This window comes from Camelus bactrianus, chromosome 14 (genome assembly GCF_048773025.1).
Source record: "Camelus bactrianus isolate YW-2024 breed Bactrian camel chromosome 14, ASM4877302v1, whole genome shotgun sequence".
NCBI lineage: Eukaryota > Metazoa > Chordata > Mammalia > Artiodactyla > Camelidae > Camelus > Camelus bactrianus.
Genome location: NC_133552.1, coordinates 1941866 through 1948733, shown reverse-complemented (window position 1 = coordinate 1948733; position 6868 = coordinate 1941866).

Below are 6868 nucleotides of genomic sequence, written 5' to 3'. Positions count from 1 at the left end.
GAGCCGTCCTGGGGCTGGCGTGTCCTCAGTGTGGGGCCCTGACACCTGCTCTGGGAGAGCACAGCGGGTCAGATGCGCACAGAGCTGCGTTTCCTGTTCCAGCCTGTCTGGGGGCAGCACTCTCTTGGGGTGGAAGAGCGTGGGGCACTCCTCCAAGCAACGGACGGTTAACTGAACAGCCCACAACACAGCTGGGCAAAACTGTAAAACATCTAGATATTAAACAATGTACTCGGACACAGCCAATGGCTCCTAGAGGAAACCACAGGAGAAATCAGAACAAACTGAGAGACAAATGAAAATAAGAACACAGCCTCCCCAAACTATGGGATGCAGCCTAAACGCCACTGAACTGCTCACTTTAAAGTGACTGATTCTATGTGTTGTCAATTTCATACCCATTAAAATAGGTTCAAACATATGGGTATAAAAGTATGTGTTATAATATTTACAGATTTAATTTCTGACAGATACACACGTGTACCTAATGCAGTCGACTTAACAGTAAATGTATTTGTTCGTCTTAATTTTTTTGTGCTTCTTCCTCAAGGATTTATTTTCTCCTTTCTGAAGTTCATCCTCTAGTATTTCAGGAAGGATCAGCAGTTGAGTTTTTGCTGCATGTGTGCATAAATATTGTCATTTCACTCTCACCCTTTATATAGGGCTTGGATGTCTTAGTTTAAAATTCTACGTTCGAGGTTATTTTCCCTCAGAACGCGGGAGATACTTCTCCTCTGCCTTCTGGTGCTTACCGTTGCCAAGAAGCTTAACGCCCACCTGTTTCTCCTGCCTTGTGAGTAATCTGTTCCTTCCCTCTGGGAAATTTTAAGATCTTCGCTTGACCACTGATTTCCTGTGTTTGTGTGACAGGCTGGCTTGTTTTTGTTATAAATTCAACTCAGCACTTGCTTGGCCATTTCAGTTTGAAAAATTCATCTCTTCCGTTAATACAGATAAGGTTCTATTGCTTCTTTAAATATTTATTCTCCCACTAACGCTGCTTTCACTTAGGTGTGGATATTCAGGTTTCGTTCTGTATTTCTCCTTTGCGATTTCCCTCCTTTATCCATTTGTATGACATTCTAGGAGAATTCTTTTGCTTAATTCTTCAGCCTGCTAACCCCTTTTCTCCGACGCCCATCCTCCTCTGATACATTTGTGCGGCTGCCATCCTCGGGCTTTTGGTCTGCCCGCGCTGCAGATGCCGTTTATCCAGGGCGAGGTCTTCGGCTGCTGACCGGGCCTCCAGGGGGCGGTGGGCTTGGAGGCCCGGAGGCACCGCCTGCGCCCCGCTGTGCGCGTCCCGCAGCCCGTGCACGGGGAGGCCCGGTGTGGGGCCTTTCCTTCAGGGAGAAGGCGCAGTTCTCGGCGAGCGCCCGGCAAGGGGCTCCGGCGGCTGGTGGTCGCGCGCTCCGCAGGCTGCCTCCAGCGGGGGTCGGCCCGGGGGGGGGGGGGGGAGGCGGTCTGTGCGCGGCCCCGGCCCCGGCCCCGGGCGGGGGCCTCACCCCGTCTCCGCTGCCGGCGCTGCATCCCGAAGTCCCAGCAAGGCCCCCTCGGGCCGCGGCTCGGCCGCCCGCTCCCGGGCCCCCGCCGGCCCCGCCGCCCCCGGTGCGCGGCACGCCCGGCCTCGCCGTAGCGTTTGGTTTCGCTGCAACTGTCCTTCGCAACGCTTCCGCCGTCGTTTCATGTTGAGCCTGATTCTGTTCGGTGTACAGAGGCCTCAGCCTCTGGTCTCCCTTGGTGTCACCGTGGGATTGCAAATTCTAACACTGTATTCCGTGTTATCCAGGGATTTGCAGCAAGAGACGTGGGGTGGAGCACACCATTCGTCCAGCCTTGAAAAAGAACTTTAGCCCCTTCCCCTCTGAACACGGACCTAGCGTGTGACAAGCCCGCCACGCCCACCCTGGTGACAGCAGAGCGGAGTCTCGGTAACTTGCGAGGCCTCCATGTCCCCCTCACACGGCCCTCACTGGCCCAGCGTTTCCTGGTCCCCTCGCCGTCCCCTCCTGCAGCCTGTCCGCCCACAGTGACCCGCGCTGCACGGCCTCTGCCTCCTCTCCCTCTCTTCCTGCTCGTCTGGTTTCCAGCCCTTTCCCCAGCTTGTCGGGCAGGCACCTGCTTCCAAGTTTCCACGTTTACAGCTTCCACGCTTGAGTCACACGCCACCTTCTCGGGGAGGGCTGTCCGGTTACTCGAGTCTCAAGCCCGGTCCTGCTTGGCCCTCCGGATCCTCCTCGGCCCTCCGGATCCTCGTTCTCCTCCGTTTCTTGGTTCATTTGTTCTTCTCAAGGCCTGGGTTGGAATCAAGAGCTACAGGCAAACCAGATCTTACCCTCAACATAGCTACGCAAACGTGATCCGTAAAAGAAGAATTAGGAACGCTGGGCTACGTTTGGGTTCCGCAGTGATCGGTCGGGTGTAAAAGTCATCGAATCACCAAGTATCCACGTTCCTCCGCTGCAGAGGGAACCAAACGTTGCTTTTTAGTGTTTATACTCCCAGGTATGCAAAAATTGTTCCATATGACTGACTGATTCAGAATTTACTCCCCCAAAGCCAGACATGTCCCCATCTTCTTCCCAGCCATCCTCCCTTGTTTTCAGTTTCAGAAACAGTCAAGCCAGCATCGCCACCAGCAGAGCCCACAGCAAAGGCCCTGAAGAGGGAAGGGCTGCTCTCGCAGGAGCCAGTCAAGTCCTAGAGAGGAACGGTTCAAAGTCAGAAAGAGTAATGATTCCAACTGGCCATCCAAACGATTTGACTGAAAAATGACTTCAAAGAATTTGTGAGAAGACAGTGGCTGACAAGACTTTCAGGAGCACGGTCACTTGCTGGGTATTCGTTCTTGCTGATCCTGTGAGCTGTGGAGCCTTCACGTGCTCATTTACAGATGTGACAAACATTTGAGACTTGCGGCAAAAATGAGTGCTCATGGGATGTCGCATTTGTGCTCACCTCTCTAAACATCTTACTTTTACCTTTTAGTATCATTAGAAATTGTCAAATACCGTGTCTTATTTTCTAAAATTTTAAAACAAATGTTGGAACAAAGTAACTGCTCAGCTTCAGTGAATTAGTGGAAAATATCTAAATGTCATAAATGTGAAATTAGTTTGGACAAATAACACTCCAGTAATGGAAGAGTAGGAGGAGGAAACAGAATTTTAACACTGTGATGTTTCTTAGAGCCGCGTCAATAGGAACTGGAGCAATCTGAGCGTCTGGCGATAGAGCCGTAGTGGGAAAGTGATCAGTGTCCATCCCTGCTCAGAACCCTTGAGTGGATTCCAACTGTGCCCAGGATGAAATCCAGAATATAGACACTTGCCTGTCAGACAGGGCAGGTCTGTCCCCAGGGGCCTCATTCTCCACTCCTGTGTCCCTCCCCCCACCCCTGGTGGCTCCGTTCACCCCCTGGAACCTACTGAGCACTCACGGCACCTCCGGGCCACGCCCACCTTGTGCCCTCCACCTTCCCCCGTTGTTTGTCTGCATCTTCCCCTTCGTGCGTGGGACCCCTTGTGGGCGTCGGTGTCGCTGCAGGAGGGCAGGGCTCTCCCGACGCACTGCCGAACCCTCTGCACGTTGCAGGTGCTCAGCACACGTTCATCACGCAGGCAGGTGAGCCAGTGAATCGCTGAGTTAACAAGCCGGAGCCCCATTTTCCAACTAAATATTTATTCCAAAGTATGTAAAACTGGATGCCAGATTAAACGGCCTTGTGTGTCCCAAGGTCTTAATACTGATCACCACTGAGAAAGTGAGATAAAGAATTTTGTTTTTCCATTGTTAACTTTTGTTTATTTGTTTTGGGGGAAATGAGCATGTATTGTCTTTGAAATTAAAAAAAGGAACAAAAATTTAATATAAACCCTATCATTGGACGTTTTTATTACTAACCAAAATTGTTGGACATTCAAAGTATTACTATTATTTGCCATTAAAAGCAATGCATAACAAGAATCAATTGCTAAAGATCTGAAAATAAATCAATGTGAAACAGTAGAAGAGTTCCTGAAGTAGGCAAAAGAGAGTAAAGACGCCAGAATATGGCAAAGTAAGTTGGTGCAGCCAAGTGCCGAGGGCGGTCACATGCTTTCAGAGACGGCCACAGGCTCTGGTCAAACACTGACTCAGTGACTTGGCTTCGTGCACCTCTGTGTCTGAAAAACGATGTTACTAGTACTGACCTCGGGGTTATTGTGAGGAATAAATGACACGTTATAGGAAAATATTTTTAGAATATTGCTTAGCAAAGAAATAACTATGTTTTGAATAATGTCCCTTAAAATTGATGTCCCTCCAGAACCTCAGAAGGTGACCTCATTTGGCATCACACAGTATTTGTCCTTGTGTGACTGTCTTACTTCACTTCGTACAGCGTCATCACGGTCCGTCCGTGTTGCAGCGCGTGTCGCAGCCCCCTCCTCCGCACGGCGGGAGAGCGCCCCCCTGCAGGCGCAGACCGCACCTTGCCGTCCACTCACCTGCTGATGGGCATTTGGGCGGTCTCCCCCTGTTGGCTACTGTGAGTGATGCTGCGATGAACACGTGCGAGAAAGTTTTGTTTTCACATGTTTTGAATGTAGACTGAGGAACGGAATTGCTGGGTCACATGGCAACACCATGATTAAATTGCCGCAATGTGGCTGCAGTTTTACATTCCCACAAGCAACGTGTGAGGTTTCCAATTTTTCCACATCCTCATTAACTCTTGTCTTTTTTATTTTAGCCATCTGAGTGGGTGTAAATTGGTATCTTATTGTGGTTTTGATTGTATTTCCTTGATGACTAATGACTGAGCATCTTTTTATGTGCTTATGACCGTTTGTGTATCTTCTTTGGAGAAATATCAATTCAAATCCTTCGCATATTTTTAAAAATGGGGGTTTTTAACCTGATTTTTGTTGTGCTATATGACTTCTTACTCTGATTTTTTTCATATCTTAATATTATTAATTTTATTTTCTCCAAGGTCAATTCTACTCATGTTTTGTTGTAATGTTTCTAAATTTTATCTTTCCTTGTAATTTTTTCTGTTAGATTTATAATTTCTCATTTATATCACCCTGTTGTCCTCTGTTCTATTTCAGGGAATTGATGTTTTCTTTAATTTTCATGAGTGAAAACTGTATAATCCAAAAACTATTCAGAAAATACAAGTAAAATCTGTCAAAATTTTTACAGTTACTTTATGTTGTTTTATCTGAAAGGTTCCTAACGTTCTCTCTCAGCTTGTAAGTTGTACTAATAAACAATACTTTTTGGAGTTTAAAGAATGGACTTGGCTCTTATCCCAGTTTCAGTGTGTGCAATGAGCTTCTCCATTCTTGTCCTTTTCTTTTCCCCCAGTGGACTTGGAGGTACTTGGTGGGCAGGCTTGGATGTCCCCCTCACCTCTCTGAACCCACAGCACTTCTGGACTGAACAGCAGCCACAACAGTAAACTGCCACCTAGACAGCACTACAGATTTGGCCAGAAGTAAAACAAAGTTGATACTTTCTTTAATCTGGGTTCTCTAAAAATCAAGCAAGACTTCCAGAGTCCACTGTGCCCTCTCGGGCACGCAGCAGTGAACCCCAGGCACCAGAGGATGTGCCTTTAGCTCACTCCAGGTCATAATCTCTTAATAGCTGCCCTCAAAATCTACCACTGATTGTGCAATCTCAAAATGAATTACAGTCATCCAAGACAATTACACAGTGGTTGTATTCTGGAAAATACTCGCCTCATCACCTCTGGGGAAGGGTTCATTTTCCTTTTGAAAGCTCTGCATCTATAGGAATTAAAGGGTTAACCCATGCCATAGCGTCAGCTCAGCGAGTGGGAGTAAAGGTTCTTTCATTCTCAGGCCAAGTCTTCAGCCACTAAACCACACTATCATCCCCTCTAATTACTCTTTTTAGGTAAGAGGTGTAAAAATATGTTTTTGAGATGATGAGATAAAATTAGAAGGCAGGTGATTGGGTTGGCCTTCACATCCATCTTAGCCACTAAGACAAAAAATCCACAATGAATAAATAGGGCCAAAGGGTTTCTTAGCAAAATAAAGTTAATGGAGCTTCTAAATAAATTCACACCACAAAACCAATGAGGCATTCAGGAATTTCCCTGAGACACCCCAAAGTCAGAAATTTTCTAGTACTTACTGGAAAAAGATACAATTAAGAAGACTGATTTTTTTTTCATACAAAGGAAATTTTCTTTCCAAAAACTCTTGGCAATTTTATCTTCAGGAAATATACCTATGCTATTTGATTTTGTTATTTTGAACTTTAAAACTCATACAATGAGTTAAGAAGATGTTTTTATTTCTCTGCAATGATCTTGGCCACCAGAATCAAAATTACACACTAAAAAGGCCTGGAAAAGTTTTTCTCAAATGGAAAACATAGACTTTTTGCAACGTGATTGTCATTAAAAACCTAGGACAGCCTCCGTAGCCTTCTCCTGTAGAAATGTGGGCCATTGTTTCCATAATAAAGTAAGCATTACTCCTAACACCAGACTTGCAAGTTTCAGTCACATTATTTAGTTATTAATATAGCTCACCAATCAGGGCAAGCTATAATCAAACCATGGCGTCAATATTTGTAACCAGGCTGGGAATGCCTGTCCCACCTGCTTCACAGGGATTATGTGAGACCTTTTGTGAAAGTTTGAAAATTCTAACTTATACTCATCTCTTAAATTTAAAGTAAAATCTAAATAAAGATGAGGGAAACAAAATACTGCAAGACGTTTTGCTGGTTTCCTCAGCAATTTGCTAACGGACGTGCTTCTTTGTCCCACTAGAGGGCGGTCTGCCCACCTCCCAATCAGAAACGAAAACACACAGATGTGGAGAATGACCTTGATCGC